Consider the following 22,975-nt stretch of genomic DNA (forward strand, 5'->3'; position numbering starts at 1 on the left):
GAAGGAGGAGGAGAAGGAGAAGGAGGAGGAGAAGGAGAAGGAGGAGAAGGAGAAGGAGAAGAAGAAAGAAGAAAAGCTGTCTTGCAGGGAGGAGTCTAAAAGCTTTCCTAGAGGAGCTGGCAAGAGGGACAGGACCCAGCCTGCAGACAGGAACACGGGCCTCTGAGGAAATAAGAAGAGCAAGTAGAGAGGAGAAAGGGCAGGGAAGCCATTTCTGAATGAGGCCCATGGAGGGACTGCTATAGTCCTGAGTTAGTCTAGGGGCTGAACAACCCTGAGCGCCCTCCACAGGACCTCCTGCCAGGTGGGGTAGGGATGACTCACAAATATAACAACAATGCAGGCGGTGACATTTGTCTTCCTCCACTAGTGTTGCCTTTGAGCCCAGGTCCCACAGGGCAAGCACACTGGTGGCTGGTGGATCCCAGTAGCTTCTGGGCAAATGGCAGTCTTGGTGAATGCTGTTCCAGGTGTCCCAGGAAAGGCCCTGGCTAAACCTTGTAGTCCTTACTGCCCCGCCCCGTGCCCTTCACGTTTCTCTCCCCTCCCCTACCCCACTTTCCTGACTCTCTATCATTGTTCCTGTGTTTTCAGCCCTCAGCACTTTTCCTGAAAGAGAACAGCTGGGCTTCTGGAGTCACAGAGGAAATATTTTTTTGACTACTTTGCAGATTCCCCTCCTCTATGAAAACTGATGCCACCGTTGCAGATGGATTGACAGACAGAAGGGGAGATATCTATTTCCTTGCCTCCCTCTCCTGGGGTTCTGTTCTGGGGATGGAGCAGTGGTAGGGGGGGGAGGGGCTTGGTATTGGGTCCCTCAGTACATCATCAGTCCCATTTCACAGATGAGGAGGCTGAGCCCGGGGATCACTTAGATACAGTAGCCACTGAGTTTACATTAGCCAGCATTTAAGGAGTGCTTTCTGTGTGCCAGGCACAGTGGCTGATGGGAACACGCAATGGTTCTGAGACTGACACATTGTTGGTGACGCTTTGCAGAGAGGAAAACAAGGCTCAATTGTGCACATGGCTATTCTGAAAGCTGTCCCTCCCTCCCTGAGACTTCACCCCATGGTTTTCCACATGCTCACACTGGGGATGGGCCACATCCCCATACGGATCGATGGCTGTTGCATGACTGACCGGATCCTTACTCATATGGCCAGAGGGTGGTCATGCACAGAAGGCCAAGCCTATCTCAGCCTCTGGTCACCCCCTTTAGCTTTCAGTGACCTTACTGTGAAAAGCAGAGCCAGGGTACATTGAGTCTCAGGGAACAAGTAAAGTGAGCTTGAGCCAAGAATGCCATGTTGGCTTGCCTATGCCCTTTCCCAAGGGTCACCCTCTTAATCTAAGTCTTCAGGATTGGCGATCTAAGGCAGGGCGCCACTCCCCTGGATTCCTAGTGTGCTTCTAATTTCCCTGCTAAACAGAGGATCTGAGGAGAAGGATAGCAGAGACCAGGCTTAGGACTTAAACCTGTTATCACTACTAATGTCCCCAGGGTCCTGCACAGTTTCTGGATCCCCACGGAGATGCAGACTCTCTCTTCTGCACCTACTATAGGTCTCTGTGTTGTGTGTGTGCATGCGTGTGCACATGTGCATGAGGCAGTCAGACGTCAGCCTCAGGTATTGTTCCTTAGGTATTGTCTACCTTGTATTTTGAGACAGGGTTTCTCATGGGTCCCCAAGTCAACTAGTATGGCTGGCCACTGAGCCCAGAGCTCTGTCTGTCTCTGCCTCTCTTACTTTGGGAATGTGAACGTTGACAGATTTTGTAACGTGAGTTATGGAGATGTGGCTTAGGTCCTTGCAAGCACTTTGCAGACTGAGCTATTTCACCGGCCTTGTGGTTAGACCTTGACTTGCACAACCCAAGTCCAAAGTGGCTTGATGATAGAGAACTTGCCTACCATAGGTAAGGCCCTGAGTTCAATTCCCTGCACTGGGAGAAAATAAAAAACCATACACACACAGGTCAGAGAAGTGCCTTCAAGACACATTTGAGGAATTCCCTTCACTTGGGTCAGCTAAGGGAGTCACAGGGACAGAAGTCTGCATTTTCTGAAGACTCGGCTCTCCTTGGAGATCTAAGTGTTTTAACCACACAGTGGGGATGCTTTTGGTCAATATATGGCATACGAACCCCAAACTAACAGGCTGTATGGTGATGCCCAGGTTCAACATCAGTGCTATTCTTTGGCATGACAGGAATCTGTTGAAGACAAGTCTGGAGGAGAGGCTTGGGGGAACAAAAACGGTAGCATAGCAAAGAAGAACTGAAGGACATGGGGTGGGTGGATACAGAGGAAGCTGGGGGACCGGCATTTGCTAACTGCTTGGCCTGCTGATGCCGAGAGCATGGGTGGAAAAGACTCCAGGGGGAAAGGTCAGGAACCAAGGCAACCAGGAGGTTGTGTGGTCCTCCAAGTAGCTCCCAACACTGGTCATGGAGGTGTGAATAGGGAGGGCAAGAGAGAGGCACTCACTCTTCACTCCAACCCTGTCAGGGCTCACACAGGAAGCAATGGGAGAGCAGAACAGGAGGGAATGGAAGGCTTAGTAGCAGCCCTGCCCAGCCACCAGGTGAGCCCATCTTCTCATGGGAAACTACAGAGGTGAGGGTACCCATATGGACCTACATTAGGACCTACATTAGGTGGGGGAGGGGCTTGCAAACTGTAAAGTGGTGTGCAGATGCAGCAAGGGGGCCGTGCCTTCCCTGTAGCTCTGCTGTTGAAGCGCCAGGAGGCCAATTTGCTGACTCCAGAGTGGTGTGTAAACAGGTGCGCAGCATGTACACCTCTGTGTGTGTGTGTGTGTGTTTAAGATCAAAGGCTTTTGGAGACTATGCCGTGGAGCCTAAAAGTGAGGGGGGATTTCAAGATAATCTTAAGAGCAAAAAAAATTATTATTATGTGTCAAAAGGAATAGGGAGGCTTAAATGGCTCCCAGGTGGGACACAGAATAAAAGAGTCCTTGCTGTTATTTTTTGATTGTCTCCATGCTGGGAAGACTGGCAGAGGGTCGCCATGGCAACTCTGGGCATCCAGCAGGGGGCAACCTGGACCCTGCAGGTTCTGTCTGGGCTGAGCAGTGAGTCATCCTATTGGAGCTCAGAGGCCAGATCTGGATCCAATCCGGGCAGAATCCTTGTCCTGAATTCCAGTTCCCTCCTGTTCTGGAAGTCAGTTGAAGGGTGAGAAAAGGACAGACAGAAGTTGTCTAGGGAGAGGCCAGGTCAAAGATGAGGTAGTCTCAGGATGAGGAGACAGTAAAAGTAGTCTGAAGGGTTGTCACAGGAGAGAGGCCATGTGTGGGCGGCGTAGAGGATGGGATGAGAAAGAGGGAGGGGAGGTGATGGGCAGGCTGGGGTGTACAGGTTTGATTCTCTGGCTGTCCTCAGCCACCCCCGAGCCTGTGCTGAGCCAGTGTTTCCTGGGTTGGATCTAGAGTGTATTTAGCTGCAAAGGTGGCTTCAGAGGTCTGGATCAGACATAGAGAAGCACAGAGAAAGAATACCTTCAGTGAATAGACAGCTATGGTGGATTCACCCATGCATGTACATCCATACACAAAAGCAATGTTCCTTTTGCGTGTGCAAGTGCATTCACGTATGTGTACAGATGGGGGCCTGAGGTTGATGTCCAGGGTCTTCCTTGATTTCTCTCTGCCTTATTTGAGGCAAAGAGTCTCTCAGTTGAATCCAGAGGTTGCCCATATGTCTGGTTAGCTAGCTTGCTCTGAGTCCAACTAAGCCTTCTGCATCCTGGGCAGGGATTACGGCCTTCTCATGGTTTCTGAAGACCTGGACTCTTTCTCTCACCCTCACACGGCAAGAACTTCAGCCATAGAGCTATCTCCCCACCCCAACAGAGGCCATGTTTATGGAACAGACGGGGAGAAGAGTGAACGCTCTGTTTATGGAAATGTAACTGCAAGCTCTGCCCCTGGCACTTCTGCATCCCAGGGCGTGACACTCAATCAGCGTGCTCTGTGTAAGTGAGTGAATGACAGAGGCTGAATGAGCAGTGCTCAGAAAGCCGCATGGGAACCTAGGAGGCAGTTAACACCTTCCCTCTGCTAATTTGCAGGCTGGTATTGAGAGAGCTAAACAAGCTAATGAAACCCAACTGATCTAAAAATGGCAGGTGCTGGTGTTGCTGAGAGCCTAACAGGATCTGATGGTTGCATGGCCTGGGCTGTGCCCAGAACTATGAGCAAGCCAGATCTAGAAAACATGGCCCAGCTCCTTCTGAAGGTCAAATTATGAGACCTCAAATGTGTATGAAGCAGTGGTTGGTATTGGCACCATCTTGACTCAGAATTACTTTCGTTCATGGTTGGGGAACTGGCTAGTTTTGTGCCAACTTGACACAGCTGGAGTTATCACAGAGAAAGGAGATTCAGTTGAGGAAATGCCTTCATGAGATCCAGCTGTAAGGCATTTTTTCAATTAGTGATCAAGGGAGAAAGACTCCTTGTGGGTGGGACCATCTCTGGGCTGGTAGTCTTGGGTTCTATAAGAGAGTAGGCTGAGCAAGCCAGGGGAGGCAAGCCAGTAAGGAACATCCCTCCATGGCTTCTGCATCAGCTCCTGCTTCCTGACCTGCTTGAGTTCCAGTCTTGACTTCTTTCAGTGATGAACAGCAATGTGGAAATGTAAGCCGAATATAGAAACCCTGACTAAGACAGTTGGCATTAACAGGCAAGAACCCTGATGCTTGAGCCATCTCTCACTCAAGAGTCTTGAAATCACTCTAGGCAAACAGTTTCAAATAATGAGCAACCACACCCAAGCTTTAGGTTGCTCAATTAGTAGAACTCCCCCAAGTGAAAGAAGAGGTGGTACCAGTCTGGCCAGTGCCATGCTGAACCCCTTTACCTGATGAACTGGCCACTTCTGTCAAGTCTGTGTCCAGGGAGAGGGGCTTGAAGCTTTTGGGTCTTGAAGTCGTTGGGTTTTTGGATGGATCCTCAGGGATTCTGGGCTGAGGTTGAGCAAGAGATGCCTCAGGATACTTCTTAGATTCTGGAGAAGTCAGGGAAAGCCAGAGTGGGAAATCCAGAATCCATTTCTCCTTCATGCCAGATCCCAGAGGGAGGCTCACGTGACTCCTGAAAGGCAGGCACAGATAGACCAGGGAGTCAACCAGCATGAGAGTAGGGTGTGACTCATTGACTTCAGGCATACCTTTTGCCTTCTCTGAATTAAGGACTGAATTATGGGACAGAAGCATCCCTCTCAGGGCCACTGTGGGGATCAAATAGGAAAGCAGACACAAAGTGCTTCATCAACGCAAAGTGCCAGAAGGAGTTAGTACTCCTGCTGCTGAGAGGAGCTCATTAGGTAGAAGGGGGTCTCGTTCTAGCGTCCCCAGAGACTCGGGAGCCTCCCTGGGCTTCCAGAACTACACCGAAAGACAGTGGCTGACAGCTATTCCGTCTTCTCAAACAAACCCACCATCTATTGCCTGTGGCTGCAGCTGGAGGAGACACGTGGTGTGTGTGTGTGTGTGTGTGTGTGTGTGTATGTAGAACAAGTAAATCATTTCCCCCATGTCAACATATCCTCTGGGTGATGTCTGCCTCTCATCTGCCACAGATGCTCAGCCTTCTGTCCTTCCACAACTGTGCCTGCAGGGCAGAGTAGGGTCTAACATACAGGGCCTGGCTCATGGGGAAAGGTCAAAAGGAGGGAAGAGGAGTAAGGCCTTTCCTCCCACCGTGGTCTCCTCAGTTTGAAGAGAAGTGCCCTCAGAACACAAGCTCAGACCTGGGGATGGGGACTGGGACAATCTTTGAATTGAGAGAGACAGAGACCTAAAGAGAAGAAGTTGCCCAAGGTGACACTCTCCCCTACACACCAGGACTTACTCAGTGATCTTAAACTCTAGAGCACACCCATGCCAGGGAGATTGGCACCTTTTTGTGAATTGAGAGGCAGGTCCCCAGCCAAGTGGGATACCCAGACCCCCTAGGCCCTCGTGGTGTTGAATGGAACAGTTGTTGAATGGAATCGGATTTACCATTCGATTGCAGGAGCTGTAATTTGATCTGGGTCTTATGAAGTCCTTAATAGAGTTAAGGTATTACCAAGATCTGCTGGGCTTTTTTTTTTTTTTTTTTTTTCATTTGTTAAAAGAGGCTCTGGGCTGGAAAAGGGACTCAGCCGAGTGAAGCACCTGTCTGTTCTCTCTGCCCCAGCTGCCTTCATACCATACCCTGGGGAAGTTTCCATCTGTCTCCATTCCAAAGCTAAAGGTCTTTATTTCTGTGATAGGGATTGTCAGTGCTGGTAATTCATCTGAGGGACGTGGCCAGGAATGAGAAGGGAGGAGGGTCCCCTTAGATTTGGGGGCCCAGGGGAGAGGAACTCATATTCATTAGGTACATTCTGTGTGTTCGCTTTAGCTGACTCAATGCTCATAGCATCCCTGTGTGGCAGGTGCCTGAGGCCATCAGAAGGGGGATGTTTACCAGATCTCTGGTGATTTTTTTTTCCCTTTAAGCATGTGGTTAAGGGTTGTACTTCCTTGTCCCCTTCGGAGGTACACGTGGCCCGTGACATGTTTTGAACAATGGAACTTCAGTGGAAGTTACATGAGTCACAAGACAAACTAGCCATGCTTCTCCCTGCTGCCATGGCAACTGTGGCTGTACGTGTTAAAATGGTGGCTATAGCCGTCAGCCCAGGAGTCCTGAGTGACAAGGAGCTAGTCCGTATAACAGGCTGAGGAAGGAGCTGGTGTTGTGGGAACTCTTAGGGATTTAGTCAGCTAGTTTGACTGACACAATGTCACTGTGGTCCCCTCCCCACCCCTTTCCAGATGAAGACATGGAGGCTAAGGAAGGTTTAACAACATGCAGTGGGAGCCAGAGCGGGTACTCGGTAAAGGCAGGACTCATTCCCAATCCACATGAGGCCAGGAAAGGGCCCCTTCCAAGCTGGGCTCTAGCAGCTGCCCCATGCAGGATATGGTCAGCGTCCCTAGGCAGTGAGGACAGGGACTGCCTCTCCTCCTTCTCCGCTACTCTTTGCTAAGCACTGTGCCCTGCAGCCTTCATGGTGGGTGGCTGGAGATGGTGAGGGAGGCCTGAAGGTCAGAGGTCAGAGATTGGACACCCTGGAAGTAGGACTTCCTCTAGTAAGGTGACCTTGATAAGTTATAAGTCTTTTCTGAGCCTCAGTCCTTTTAGGGGACAAATACTGCCATTCCCTTTGGTTATCTCAGGAACTAAGTAGAGGTTTTGGAATCCAGTAGGACTTCACATCCAGGCTCTGCTTTTACTGGAGGCAGGATCAGGGGCTGTGGTGGCTCATTGCCCTACCTCTCTACCCCACAGCTTCATGGGAAGAAAGCCAGATGTCCCTCCCCTGGGCCCCCTTTCATTTCCTGGGCTCCTGCCTGGCCCCAAGAGACAGAGCAGCAGTGTGTCATGACCTGCCTCATGTCTGGGGTAGTGCGATGGGTCAGATCTAGCATTCTCCTCTACAGCAAGTTTCCAACCTGTTGGTCACCTGACTCTTCCCCTTGCCCAAGTAGTTCCTCCCCAGGATCTAGTCACCTTAGTCACATTCTTCCAGGATTGGGCCCGTATCGCTAAGTCACCTGTTGTCAGAGATATGTCCTGAACTATTATGTTAAGGCACAATGGCAGAATGAGCTCTGCTCAGGCCTCTCCCTAGGTGTATGGAGAGCCTCCTGGTTGGTGCTGTTAGCCCACTGTGGGAACTAAGGTTTCTACAGCAAGGCCTGCATGTTCTGCTTTTAGATGTTCCCTATGCCATTTCCACTGCCCTGAGCAACTGAGAGCAGAAAGGAGAGAGTACAGGTACAGGTAAGGGACAAGGCCATGTGATTTAAGGAAAAAAATTTACCCAAGGCCAGAACTAGTGATCGAAAGGGATCCTAGACCCAGCTTTGTTCCTGGGCTGAGCCCAGGGGAAGAGTAGCCCCTGGTCCATCCTCGACAGTCCCAGACAGCCAGCTGCCCCCTTGGAGCTGTCAGCCCGACTCCGCCACACTCTCTCTTCGCCTTCTTCCACCCCCTTCCCCTGCCCTTTTTCCCTTCCTAAAAACACAGAGAATTGGGATTCAGAAGCCTACACTGCCTGCAGAACGTAGTTCAGTCTCCCAAAAGAGGAAATGCCAATGTGCGGGTTCTCATGGCAACTCCAGCTCCACCCCCTGCAGACGCCCAGCGCCCATATGGCGAGATTCGAGTAGGGCGCATTGACTCAGCCTGCCCCAGGTCTGGCTGGGGCTGCCATAAGGGACATGTTGGATTTCTCGGCTGTCCTTTGGCAGCCCGTGGAGGGGCCAGCAGGATACACAGGAGCTGTCTGTGGGCAGCAGTGAGCTGGTGCTTTCTGAGGTGGGCCTTATCTGCCTCCTGCCCCTCTGCCCTTGCTGTATGATATAAACGCTGGGCTTGGGAGCTCCCTGCGAGGTATGGAAGGGCATGGGGAACAGAAGGGGAGCTAGGTGCTGGTTTTCTTGTCCTTGGCAATGGCACCAAGGCCTCCCCGCCAAGCAACGGTGAGGGGGCCAGAGCCCTGATCTCTAAGCCATGGAATGAAGAAGCAGCCCAGGCCTTGGCTGAGCTGTCCTAGGGCACCACCCCTCCCTATTCACAAACCTCTCATGCCTACCAGGGCAGTGCCTGCCAGCCTGCCTTGTAGATAACCCTGCTTTTCCAGGCCAGCTGGCATTTCCATGACTAATGTAGTGGAAGCTGGTACCAGGATTGGGGGCTGCAGGGCTGGTGGTTAAAGAGCAAGTCTTCTATGGCTCGGCACCCATTCTGCATCCTTTGCTGGGGCCCTTGGGTACCAAGTAGAAAGTAAGTAGTACTTGGGTTCCCAGTACTTCCCATCTCCTCCCCACCTGACCTCAGACATCAGCTAGCCCTGGGCCATCTCTTGGGTGAGCGTGGCAGGTGATGATGATGGTGATGGGGAGGAGGAGGAGGAAGAGGAGGAGGAGGAAGGCTGATCAATTTCCTCCCATTGCACCCATGCTCTCTGGAGGCTATGAACCCCGATCTTTCTATGTGGGTTTTACTTTTAGCTTTCTTGTTTCTAACCCTTCCAGCAGACATATGCATGTCAGAGACAGAGAACCCCACAGGTGGTGAGCCAGATCCGTCAGGAACACATAAATGGGGCCACAGTGTGTAGAAGCGACACAAGATCACACAGCAAGTCCAGGTCTAGCAGGACTACAAAGCAAAAGCTGTTGTCTCCCTGCCTAGCCCTTCTCACAGTCCTCCCATTCTGTCTCTGCTGAAGGAGGGATGGATGGGTAGATGGGGGCAGGGAGCAGGGACTGTGGAACAGATGGGCTTGGAGGCTCCATGGGGAGGGGAGGCTGATGGAGGGGGAGGAGCCCCGGGAGAACCTGGAACTCTTACAAAGTTGCGAGTTAAAACATTCTTCACACTCCCGCCTCCTTCACTGTTCTGATGAACCAAGACGTGACAAAAATGTGTCAGATTTTTTAAAAAACCACACACATACACAAATGCCAGGCCTGTATCTACCGCCCGCCCAAGCTTGGCCCATCTGCTTCCTGGGGGTGGAAGGGAAAGGGCCTTAGGAGTCGCACCTCACTCTGGTCACCTCTGTCCTAGCACACAAATGGCCCAGGCCATGGTAGAAGGCCTTAAGGGGAAGGCCCTGCTCTGCTCTACAGCCCAGACCTCAGCTGGGCTCACCCTGGCATCCCTCCCTCTGATACTCTCCATCTTCACTCCGAATTGGGTGGAGGCTCTCTCTCACCTGCTGCAGCTGGGGCCCAGCACTTGTGGAGTTCTCTCTCAATGCACAGCTCCAGAAACTGAGGCCCAAAGAGTCGGTTCACTCAACCAACACCAGCTGAGCATGAATTTGCTCTTCACTCAGGTCCATCAGGCAAAGGGGATTCAGTGCTGGCCAGAAACACAGGCACACTCCCTGGCAGAGCAAGATCATGTAGATAGATTGGGGCCTCTGAGGAAGAAGACAGATGGGCTGGCAGCAGGGCCTGGAGAGACACCCAGCTGGGCCTTACTTCCCTGCGACCATCAGTGGGCTTTATCACAGAGCTCAGCACCCTGGGACATGGGTCTCTTCAGTAGCTACTCTAGGTTGGGTTGATGTCATGGAATCACATGTGACTATGGACACACAGACAGAGGACAGAAGAAATTCCTCAAGGATGTAGGCTTGAGCACGGGGCAGGGTGGGAACTAGAGTCTGCCGGGCCTGGTGGATCCCTGAGAGGACAGTTGAGATTGCCAGGCATGCGTATGGGCTTGCTGTGGTCAGATGTGCAGAGGAGAAGTATCGCTTCTCAGAGCTGTTCATGCTTCACCCTCCTTTCCCTCCCTTCTCCCTCTCCCTCACTCTGGAGGTCAGCCTGGCCCAGGTCTCAGGTCAAGGAGACTCCTTCTTCTGGTTCTGGTTCAAATGCCTTAACGCTACCCTTTTCTGAAATATGTGCTTGAACTTGTTGAGACAAGCATTGCAAGAGTCCCAACATAGACCTTTCCCACCTGAGGGCCCCCAGGCAGGGCTCCTCGGAGACCCCCACCAGAGCGGCCACTCTGTCCCTTCCCCTTGTCACTTTGATATCAAAATCATATGACCAGACACCATCCTACGTGTGGACACAGAGGTTCAGAGAGGACAAGGAGTTTGTCACACGGAACACAGCAGTTGATAGGTTGGGGGTCAGTTCAGAATGGTGCCACCCCTGTCTGTGTTCAGAGGCTCTAGGGTCCTGATGCTGAGTAATGGGAAGGCTAGACAGGGTAGGCTGTTTCGTGGAGTACCGGGCCAATGGAAAAAGCTGGCAGTGGCTGGGAGATTTCTAATGGAAGCCTCTTGGATCAGTTACTAGATATCCAGGCAGCCTGACCTTGAAAGCTGGTGGCTGGGAGAGGCTGTGGGCAGCCTAGCACAGATGCCCAGCCTCCTCCAGAGGAAGTCTGGGAGCTGGAGGCAGCTTGGTGGGTGGAAGGCAAAGGGGTCTGGCAACCTGGCCAAAGAGGGGGTTAGGGGGTGGTGGGGAGGGAATGTTCTATGGGATCAGCAGTCCCCTCTCTACCTCAACTGGGGGTATTCAGGAGCAAGCTCTTTTCTGAGGAGCAAGAGGACACAGTTACATCTCCTAGACCTCAGCCTCCCCATTGCAACATGAGATTCCTGTGTCAGCTCCATTTGAGGCTGAGAGACAAGCCCTGGGGGATGTTCTGCAGAGTCCCATGGCCTCGGGGCCCAGGAGGAATCTACTGCCTCTGATTCCCCGGTGGGCCTGTGTGATAGCATCGACACCCAGATTTCCAAGGCACCCAGAGGTACTGGGGTGAAGTCTCACCTGAACCCCCCCCCCAGGACTGTGAATCCCCAGCAATGGCATATCCCTTGCTCTCCCAGGGATCCATGCTAATGTCTGCTGTGGCTGGAAGTGCTCACAGAGGGCTTTCTCCTCAGTTGTCAAGCGGGAATAGAAGGAGAGGAGGAAGAGGCTCCACGGCTTCACTCCTCTCTCCCTCAACATTCTCCCTTCCTACTCATTTGAAATCCATTTGAGTTAATGGATTAATTAAGTGATTTAATATATGCATAGTGTTAGAACAGTGCTTGACACGGTAAAAACTGAGCCCTGGCAGTCGATGATACTACGGTGGCAACACTTCTCCTTCATGTACTAGTGCCATACATTGGAAAAACTCTAGCAGTCATATACTACTTAGTATGAATTAGTTCTGAAAAACAGCTTGTCTTCCAGCTCGCCTTCATCTGAGGCTAGCCAGTTTTGGTCTAAGAGCCATTTTGGAGTTAATTGCACGGAAGGCAAACTAAGCAAGCCAAAGGCCTCTGAGTACCCAGTCTACAGTGACATCTCTAGCCTAGGTGGAGGGGAGGGGAGTGAGGGGCCTTCAGGGACTACGTGTGTACCCTCAGGTCTCCAGGGGCAGGGCTTGGGAGCTAACATGAACAAATGTAGGGAAGTCACCTCCTGATGCACAGGCGCTCCCAGGGCAGGCAGAGGGAGGGGGAGAGGCTCTGGGGCCACTGGAATCTGCTCCCCAAGGTGCTGGGCATTGCGGGAGATAGGGTAGGCAAGGGCAATCATGCACAGACAGGGAGGAAACAGAAGCCTTCAGCATCCAGGAAGTGAGATGGCAGGGGTGTGAGGGAATGACATGGGGACGGGGTTAAACAGGTATGGGTGTGAAGCTGAGAAGGGCCTTCAGGGGTGTGCCAGGCTGTAGGGGCTGGCCTAACCACCAAGACGGCTAGCACAGAGAAAGCAGAGCCACAGAGGAGAGGCCAGCAAGCCTCTGGGTTGACAAGGTTTCAGGAGAGCGGCAGGATGAAATTCAAGCGTGAGGATATGTGGTCAGACTTAAAAAAGTTCTTAGACATTCGGAAACTGACGGAATGTGGGAAGCCTGGGGTCTAGAAGGGAAACACTGGCTTCTCTTAGCCCAAAGCAGCAACGTAGGGCCTCCTTGGGCAGGAATGTGGCTAGAGATGGTCCCCTACTGACTGTAGAGGTGCCACACACACTCTAAGGCAAGACACACTTTGGGGCTCAGATTTTGTCCATGAAACGGGGATAATAGTGCCTACTGTGCCATCTGAGGCTCCAAATATGATCCAGTTTGGTCACTGTCCAGTTCCCTGGCTGGGCTACTGTATGGAACAGTAATGTCCTCAATACAACATGCAAGGCACACACCAGCCTTCTGCCTTCACAGACCCTGGGTTCTTTTTCTGGCCCATGGCTGCATGATAGAAGGATCAAGAGGTCCTTCCATGGCAGACAGGCCAGTTCTGCCCCTGCCTTTCTGAGCATTTCCTGCTTTTGACAATGGTGCAGCCACTGCCTACCCACTGCCCACTACCCTGCATGGCCTGAGCTGAGGGATGGCGGTGGGTCAAGCAGGACTTGATGACAGACACATTCACGCCTTTCACTAGCCTGAAGGTTCCCAAGGCTCACAGTGCTTATGATGAATAAGGTCACAGCAGTAGGGGGACACCAGGACCCTGAAACTCCTGTTCCCCCCTCAGCTGTACCTGCCAGGTTCAATCCAGCTTCTGTCCAGGGAGCCTCTGAGAACAAGGTACAATCTGACTGGTTGGTCTGCAGGGTATAAGTAAAGGGATTTCCTGTGTGGGTCATCAGGCAAGATGGATGGAGCTGGCTGGGGGCCTCAGGGACAAGAGGGCAGGAAACTGAGTCTTCACAGCAACAGCTGCTTGGCAACTGGGCTCCTATGCCCCAGTCCAGGGTGTCTACTCTTAAGTGGTGGTGAATGAGGGGCCTGCCTGCCTCTTCGTGGTCTATAACTAAGTGTTCCAGTCCTGCAGAGTCTGTGCTCCCTGCTCCAGATTGTAAGACGGGTTTGAAGCCAGCAAACCCTCTCTTGGGTAAGTACATGTGACCTCAGCATCACATGAGTGGACACACACCCTGTGCTGGGCGAAGGCAGGTGCCACCCAGGGCTCTGGGTACAGACAAACCGAGGCAGGCAGCCATGATGTCACCACACTCCGAAGGAAATAGCTAGCTTCTGAAGAAAGCTGAGGGATGTTCCTGGGGGTCACCTCAAAACCCAAAAGACATTTTGAGGGATCTGTCTCACCTCCATCAAACTCCAGGCTAAGGCTTTCCTTGGTGGCACCTGGAACCCCCCCCCCCCATTTATAGTTCACTTAAACCAAATGCAACATTCTTTCATTCAACAGGCAGCACAGATGACACCCTTGATCATGCCCTGGCAGAAGGAATAAGAGATTGGCTGGGTCCCCTGAGGACTGTGCCAGGGCGAGGGGTGGGGGTGGGGAGGCTTCCAGTGGAGAACTCCCCCTGGATGCGGTCTCCCAGCTAAGCAGGCTGGGCTAGCCAAAAACCCCCCTCATCCCCACCCCGTAGCACACCCTGGCTCCTAGCTGAGCCAAATCTCCACCCCAAGCTTTCTTCTGAAACAGCAGTGGCTTCTTGGCCTCCTACTAGAGCCCCTTCCCTGAGGCATCTTAGCCAGCCTCCACTCTACCACCAACACTCAGTCCTCCTCTCTGCTTTGGGTGTTGCTACATGGCTCTGGGGCCATAGATTTAGGCTCACTGGAGACAGTCACCAACCCTTGTCTTTCAGACGAAAGAGGCTGAAGTGGGAAGTTCTTGAAGGGTGAGAGAGCATCTGTCACCTTCTGTGCTGTATGTAGAGTGACAAAAGTGACCCACTAGTGCTGGGCCCTGGTTAGAGAAAATTCTTAGGCCCCCATCACAGGGCCAGAAAGACTAGGGTCAACCTTGGCCTTGGACTGCAGCCAGGCTCTGCAGCACTGAGCATCTGCTGGGAGGGTGGGGGAGGCTGAGGAGCCCTTTCTGGAAGAACAAACCAGATCTATCCCCACCTACTCTCCAACCTGGGTGTGTAGTGTGTGTGTGTGTGTGTGTGTGTGTGTGTGTGTGTGTGTGTGTATGCGTGCCTGCAGCCCCAGCAGTCAGAGCAGAGAGGGAGGAGCTTGTTGAAAGCCCTGGGAAATGAAAGAGAAATCCTTCCAAATCCCCGGCTGCCCTCACTAATAGCTGAAATATGCTCTCGACAACAGGTGAAAGGTTCTGGATTCCCCTGCAGGGACTCCAGGCTGAGAGAAGGGGTTGAGACTTTTGGCCGGTCAGGGGTTTGTGGCCCATGAGACCTGCTAGCTTTCCTCATGTCTCCTTCTAGGCAGTGCCTCATAGGTTCTTGTACAGCTGCTCTGGGAGGCATCTCAGAGATGGCTGGACAAAGTCTTGTTAGCCTAAGCTGTCCCCCCAAGACACATGTCTTTCCACAGTGCCAGCCACCGAGAAGTCCCCAGCAAGTTGATTAGGACTGTCTCCAGGACTTCAGAGGGCCTTGTGAGGCACCAGGGAGAGCCAGGCCCAGGCACAGCAGTCCCTGTCGCCTCTGGCTATGGAGGGAGAGATGGAGGTATCCCTGTAGAGCTGGCTGTTGGCCATGCCTGGGCTCTCATGTCCACACACAGCCACAGACCACTGCTCTGGGAACTCATGCTGCACCCTATCTGAGTATGCATGACAATGGACTTGCATGCAGTGGGCCTGTATGTGCACCTGCCTGGGCTCTGTGAGCACCGGCAGGGCACGCTTGCTGCTTTTGTGGCCATTCTGGGCCCCATGGGTGTGAGGGAAAGATTAGAAGATCAGCCACTGGGTGTCCAAGCCAAAGCCTTAGAAACTGCTGGGAGACAAGACCCCAGAGGAAGGCCTCACCCCTTATTCAAGCTCGACGCCAGGGTAGTGTCTTTCTGTGACCCTGCATCAACCCTTCTCCCCGGGGGCCTGTCCTACATGGCATGTAGCCCAATTCTATGCTAAAGCCTGAGAGCTGGAGCCCTGCCCCTGGCCAAGGACTTTAACCTGCCACAGAAGGATTGCAGGACTTGCTGCCTAGGCGGGACTCCAACATACTTGGCCTTTGTTTTCATTCTGCCCATTACGGCAGGTGCTGTGAGCTGAAGGGCTCTCACAACTGTGGAGGCAGCCATGATCCCAGCTGTCCTCCAGGCCCAGCTCATGGCATCCAGCTCCTAAGCCCAAAGCAGTCTCAGTTTGTCTTCACACATTCCTTATGGTGGCTCAGTTCCTAGGCCAGGGAACTGTCCACCCATGGGTGCTGACCTACCCATGCAGAGAAGGAGAAAGGCAAAGCTATACCATTCCTGACTTGCCTACAGTGGGTACCAGGCCTGCTCTGAGTTCTCTTGCACAGATTGTCCCCTCTTTCTGGGGTGCTTGCCCTTCCCAACAGTCTGAACACACCTGCTTTTCCTTAAGTCAAATTCCAATGTTGCTGGGCAGCCTTCTTCCTCCAATCTACCTATCCCCTATCAGCACTACCTAGCCTCCACTGGGCCGATTCCTCTGAAGTTGCTCAGCCCTGTTCAAGCATTTGTCCCCAGTAGGCTATGGGCTCCCTGAAGACATGGCAGAAGGCCTTAGTACCCAGCACCCATCAAGTGTTGGTTAAGAAACGAAAGATGTGGACATAGGGCATCCTGACTAAGTCCCAGCTCTGCACTGGGACTTCAGTTGCACAGTATCCTCTGAGTCCTTCAAGTTATATACCTGCCCCCCATTCAGCAGACATCACAAACCTGGGGCATCTGAGGTATGATAAAGGCCTTGTTCCCAGAGTGTACAGCATCCTGGGGTGTGGGCACACTGGATAGTGTGGAGTTCTGTTGTCACCATCCTGGTGGCTGAGGACTGAGTGAGTACCTGCTTTAGGACTGCTTCAATGTTGGGAGCTGGGGTGCAACCTCTCACCCCTGGAGCTTCACATGTACAAACAGATATTCCTATATAAATGGATTTAGAGCAGAGGCAGGCAGAGGCTCATGAGAGATCTTGGGACCCACATGGCCTGTTTCCTGTGGCCACGTCTTAGCTCTGTGATCCCCAGCAGCTGGTATGACTTGGCACCTCAGTTTCCCCATCTGTAAATCAGGCACGGTGAGTGGGGGATCAAATGCTTGCAAAACAATTCTAACAAAGCCTGACACACAAAACACAGCTGGGCCTGAAGATGGCTCAGCCACTGAAGGGCTTTCCTTGTAAGCACAAGGCTCCAGTTGGGTCAATAGAATCTATAAAAAGGAAGCTGGGTACCACGGTGGCTCTCTCTTGGAATCCTAAGTGCTGGGGATGCAGAGACAGGCAGATCCTTCTCAGCTCAGTGACTGGCCAGACTAGCCTACTTGGGAGTTTCAGGACTCTAAGAGATTGTCTCAAAAAAGTAGGTAGAACTGTGGAACAGTACCTAATGCTGTCTTCTGGATTTCACATGCATGTAGATATGTATATGTCTCTACATACATGTACATGCGTGTGTCTCTACATGCACAGAGAGGGGGGGAGTGGGGGGAGGGGAGCAGGAGGGGGAAGGGGAGAGATCTGCACTGGTATTTTGTTTTAATACCAGGTGTTAAGCCCTGGATAGGCTACAGACAGTGGCAAGCAAGAGGCGAAGGTGGACTGCTGTGTGAGTAACTCAACTTGTCTGACTTGGCTCCTCTGCTCATGGGTCTGAAGGCTCTAGTCATCTGGATAGTGGTGTATGGAGGCAAACAGTACCATGATGGGAGGTTGCTGACCAAGCACCCTCTGTGTAGGAAAAAGAGCAGAAACCTGAGGTGGATGACCAGGAAGCTGCAGGTCTGGGCGCAAGCATGCCCACAGGGAACCATGCCTGCCTTTCTGAGGAAAGGATGCAAAAAGCCTAAGTAAAGCCAGCTCACAGGAAGGGAGGCCATCTTCCCTGTGCTAAGGACAGAGGCTGAGTCGACATTCTGTCACCTCCAGCAATCCAAGAGGCCCTTGATGGAGTCTTCTGGGGCTGCAGGGACCGTATGCAGAACAGCTAGGGCTTGCTCAGAACTGTGGAAGCTGCTTTGTAGGCCAAGCCATCCTGGAAGAATGAGGAGGGGCTGAGAATTTGTTCCAGGAATGGGAGGGACAGCGGGTGCTCGGGTAAGCCGTGCTAAGGGGCCACCCGTGTCTGTTGGAAGACAGAGTGGAAGAGTGAAGTGGAGAAGAGGGCTTGACTTTTTTCAGATCAGTCCCCCCCCCCAACTTCTCCTCCCCGCTCCAGCCCTCTGTTAGTGTGCCACTGTGACATTAACAGCTGACATTCATAAGCTCCAGCTCTTCTTCTTGTCTGCCAAACCAGGCTCAGCCAGGAAAAATCGCTAATTACAGCCACGGTGAAGAAATATCAATGAGAGCGGCAACACCCTGGTACCTGCCTGTTTGAGATGAAGAGATGGATGTGGCCATCTCTCCAGGACATGGCGAGTGGGAGGAGGGAGGAGTGGGGGAGAGAGCATCCTTTAATGTGGGTCATGTATTTCCCAGGCAAGGTCTTTTCTACCAAGGAAGGGCCCAGAACTGGGTCTGCCCCAGCCCCCATTTATCAGAACGTCAGGCCTGTCTCTGCCTGTCTAGGCCTCAGTTAATACCTTCTACCATATGGGTAAAATAATTCTAGTCCTGCCTGGCAGGTGTAAAGGAAGAAGGGAATGTAGGAGGCTTATGGACTAGGGCTACAGGAGTTGAAGCAAAGGTGCCAAGGCCACCAACAAGGGGACAGGCATGTCCCAATTTAATGAACTCTCGGAAGAAAATACCATTAACACCCTCAATCAAGTACTAAACTGTGATCACAATTAAATAGACACTGACAGGGGCCGTATGCAGAATCCTGCAACAGCGGGATTCTGCGACCCCTGAGCCAGGGAGGTGTGAGGGCTTTGGAGACTTCCAGGCCATACACAAATCCTGACCAGACTCAACGACAGGCCAGCCCTTGCCTTGAGGGAACCTGAGAATGCCACATGGAGAGTCAGAAAAACGGGCTCACTGAGTAGCTTCCAAGATGGCTGAAAGCAAGCATAAGAAATATACATGCTGGATAGTCACATATGAACCAGCATGATCAGGGTTACATACTCTGTCATACATGCACATGTACAGATAAGAAAGAGGCAAATGCACAGATATACGCACACTCAAAAACATACCCCAAACACAGGGACACACACATATATATGATATGGTTAGATGTCTAACACACACACACACACACATACACACACGCACACAGAGCGTTTGAAGTTCCAAGCTGGGCTCTCACTGGCCCTTGGGGCTCTCCCTGCTTAGAAGGAAATAGGAAGCCCTATGCTGCCTCTGGGTGCACATGGCCTCTTTAGCCCTGGCCAAGCCAAGCAGCAGTGACTAGGCTGGCTGGAAGTGAAGCCCAGCGCGGCCTGAATATTTCACAGGAGATTTTGCTTCACAGAAAATCCCCTTTTCGCCTCTGTGCATGTCAGGGTATAATTACCCATTAAGTGGCAGAGCAGAAACCTGGGTGTTGGGACTGCTTCTGGCTCTGCAGAGCCCTGGGAGCTACTGGCCAGGCCTGTCCCAGCTTTTACCCAGCAGAGAGGAGAATGCTGTGTGTCATCTTGGAACACGGAGTATCCTGGTTTAGAGGCGCCTCAGTCCTGGCTTCTCAGAGTGCCAGCTGCCAAGTGAGAAAGGGTTGAAACTAACCATTGACCTTCCCTTTCTCCCCAGTCACTATCTATTCCCTGGAACCATGACGGGGGATATAGGGTGAGACAGAAGGCGCTGGAGGAAGGGAGACACTGAGGCTGGGCCTGGTGACCCTGATCCTGCCCTCAGAAACTTGCTTTTTCCCTTCCCAAGCCCTAGAAAATGTTCCTAGGGATGAAGTTCAGCCCAGTGGATCCCCCACTAAAATACCCTCTAGGACCACCGAAGTCCACAGCCTTCTCCATCACTGCTTGTAATCAAGACCTGACCCAGTGGAGTGACAGTGCCCAAGAGCCTATATCCAATGCATCCAAACTAAACATGGTCCAGAACCAGCAAGCCCACCGTTCAGAACAGACCCAGGGGACTCAAAACAATGCTGAGCACACATGTTCATGACAGCACTATCTATCCACAACAGCTTTCACATAAAGGTTGCTCAAATGTCCTCGAATGATCAGATAGACAAACGTGACATGTGTAGTGAACTATTATGCAGCTGTGATAATGAACGGGACCGTGGGACCCAGCCCAGCCTAGAGGAACATGAAAGAGTGATGGTGAGGGCCAGGGGTTCCTGTGGCTCCTGCTTGTAGCCAGAGTGGGTCAGTGGTTGCCAGGGCTGAGCCTAGGGGAGAATGGGGAGGTGCTGCTCATAGGTGCAGGGTGATAAAAAATGATAAAAACACACTGGAATTAGATAGTGACCATGATTTCAGAATCTTGTGCATATCCTAAAAACTATTTCAAAATGGCACCTTTTATGGTATATGAATTATGTCTCACTTAAAAAAATAAACGTTGCTTAAAATAGAACAAAACAAACCCACGGGGCCTCTAATGCTTTGCCTCTTGCTTACACGTTTGTCTCCTCCGGAAGCGGAGCCCGAGGCCCAGCCATGTTCCTGAAGTTGCCCGCCCAGGTCAGGCACTGGGCTGGAACAGTGACCACATCAGGACACATTCATGTAACCTTCAGGCTGGCCCCAGTCCACAGATATTACCCATAAGGCTCATGGGTATTTAGCTCATACCCTAAAATCAGGTGGCAGCCTGGAGGCAACACTAGGAAGAAAAGCCAGGCCTTGTGTGACCCAGGCTGTCACAGTGTTGACAGAGGGTCAGCTCTGTCATTGTTTCCTGCCCTGTGGCCCTCCAGAATCCCAGAGCATCTTCATCAAGTTGGCTTGCTAACCTGACTCCTTTTCCTTTTAAAGGTGAGAGCCACCCAGTCCCATCTGCCCTTCCATTGGTACAGACTCCCTTTGAACTCTTGCTCAGCTCTGCTGTCTGGTATCAGGCATTTCCTCCCTCCCTGGAAGTCTCTATCCTTCCTGAACTTGAGTGCACCTGGCTATGGGCTGACCCAGGACCTGCCAGGTCTCCAGCTAGAAGCAAGGTGGCTGGTGACTCAGGGCAGGGGAGGGGAGGGGGCAGGTGTGGGGAATGGGGTGCTGGCAGAGAGGTTGCTTTCAGTCTCAGGGTCCCAGCAAGACTAAGCCAGAGTGTAATACAATAACAACAGTTCTGTGTCTGTAACTTTTACATATATGATGGCTACCTATAGACACAGATCTGTCATGAACAGAGAGGTAAGGGGAGGAAAGAAGTCCCTCCTCTGTCCCCTTCCCAGAGCAAACTGTCAATAGCAAAAGGGTAAGACAATTGTACTCCTGGGGCTCTCTTAGTTAGCCGCCTGCTTCAGTGAACCCTGCTCCTGTGTATACCTTGAAACTTCAACCTGACTCTGGTGGTAAACTGAACCGTAACCCTCCAGGCAGGGTAGGTGGACTGGCTCTCAGAGAACTGGAGGAGATTCCAGATGGCTCCCTCTCTCTCCTCCTCCTCTGCAGGGTTGGATGACAGATCTGAACTGTGGGTGTTGGAGACCGGTCTCAGCTGAGTGATGGCTGACAGCTGGGACCAGGGTGGATCATGAGTGGCTGATGTTCTGACCTTCCGGAGACCAGACACACACCAGGCATTCTGGTACTGCCTGTAGCAAGTGCCTAATAGATGCCAGCTCCCTCGCTGAGCCCCACCCTTCCCCCCACCTTCCCTCCTGTGGTGGTCCAATCACCTTTCTCTCCCGATAGAGCCAGGAGAGGCTATGAACTGCCAGCTGCACTCCCCAGCCTTTCTTAACCCAGATACACCTCCCCAGGCGCCACTCAGTACCCTCTGCCGGCTGCCAGCTAACCCCTCAGAGGTGTTAACTGATAATGAAGACGTTAGCTGTAAGCTGAAGTGTGGTTCCCTGCCAGGAGTATTTTGGTCTTTCCGGGTTGGTTTTGGAAATGGGAAAACCTTCCCGACCCAGCCAAATGGCAGACAGGGATGCAGGCGATGGGGGGTGTAGGGGACAGTTGGTGCTGGAGCCTTCCACCTCTCTGAGAGGAACAGAATATAGGCCTTCTAGTTTTAGAAGCACCCCAAGAAGGTGAGCCTACTAGCTGAGGTATGAAGCATCTTTGAGCCTCAGTTTCCTTGTGTGAAGAAATAGCATAGCAGCCTCACAAAACTGTTGCCAAACGACCTCAGCGAAGCTAAGGGTGTGTGCTGGGCACAGAGAAGCAAGCATGTTGGCCCTGACCCTCTTCTCCCTTTTCTGTCCTATCAGCCTCCCCAGCCCTTGCGCTTCACGGAGTCCCCATCAACCACTGAGTCTATTGTCCCAATTTCCAAAGACTCTTCCCAGACAAAGGTCAACAAGGATGGTAGCGGGATGGATGCGAGGAAACTCCGCGGACATTTGGACATCAGTGGAGGCTGAGGATTGCAGCTCGGGAGGAAAGCGCCTTCCTCACTGACTGGCCTCCTGTTGTATGTCCCCCACATACTGAGCATGGTTTCCAGGAAGTGGAGAAATTTGGGGTAGTTGAGGGACCCTTGGGAGGTGCAGCCTTATTGGGTGGAGAATGGCACTGGGCAAGCTTTTAGGGTTGTAGCCTCATCCTACTTCCTCCCTCTGTTTCCTGTGAGTGGCTCTCATTTCCGGTTCCTGCTGCCATGCTGAGTCTGGGCCTATCTGTTGTCATGGTGTTCCAAGATTTTGGACTCTTCCTTGGGAGCCATAAGCCCACATAAACCCCTCCTCCTGTGAGCTGTTTGTGGCCATGGTGTTTATCACAGCAACAGAGAGGTAATTAATACAGATCCCTACCACAAATCACACACTTGAGATGCACCAGGGGGTTAAATATAGTTAAAAATCTTATAAACAACTAGAAACCTATAGGATGGTTAAAAACAAAACAAAACAAAACAAAACAAAACAAAACAAAAGCAGAAACTTTGGGGGAAAAGAGTGACCTGTTAGATTATAGGAAAACGTTGAACTTTTAAGGGATTAAAATAAACCATAAACTAAATAAAAAAAGAAAGAATGTAAGAAACAATCCATGAAAAACTATTTGCAACACAAACCTAAGAGTGGTGTTTTGTAACCTCTCACCCATCAGTAAGATGCAGTTTACTGCCTCGGCCTGTTCCCCAGCCACTGATGGGGTCTCTATGAGTCAGCCCATCTGGCCATGCTGGGAACACATCTCCCCTATGACCTCCAGGGAAACACAGCTGAGCATCCTTCGCTCGCACCCTCAGGTCCCTTCCGCTCCTAGCCTCTAGCCAGCAGAGGTCTCGGGTGAGTCCTGGATTTCTCATCTGTCTTTGCTCACTCCTGTTCAGCTCTCATTTAATCTCAAGGCATTAAATCCGACCTTTAAGTGGAAGACCAGAAATCTGTCTCCAGCTCAAAACTGTCCCCAGAGCTACAGCCCCATCCATACCTCTGCCAATCCCACAGTTCCCATGGAGCTCTGTTGGTGTCCTACCCTTTACACAC

The 22,975-nt window shown here is 52.0% G+C and overlaps 1 protein-coding gene across 3 annotated transcripts in view; it reads right to left on the reverse strand.

Moving 5' to 3' along the window:
- Positions 1-22,975, reverse strand: part of Lingo1 (leucine rich repeat and Ig domain containing 1) — a 179,411-nt gene that overhangs the window by 30,366 nt on the left and 126,070 nt on the right. For all 3 annotated transcript variants that reach the window (XM_029481939.1, XM_029481938.1, XM_029481940.1), the window contains one exon: positions 4,891-5,123. The gene's annotated coding sequence lies outside the window, so the exon portion shown is untranslated. The remainder of the gene's footprint in view (positions 1-4,890; positions 5,124-22,975) is intronic.

This window comes from Mus caroli, chromosome 9, assembly GCF_900094665.2.
Source record: "Mus caroli chromosome 9, CAROLI_EIJ_v1.1, whole genome shotgun sequence".
Taxonomy (NCBI): Eukaryota; Metazoa; Chordata; class Mammalia; order Rodentia; family Muridae; genus Mus; species Mus caroli.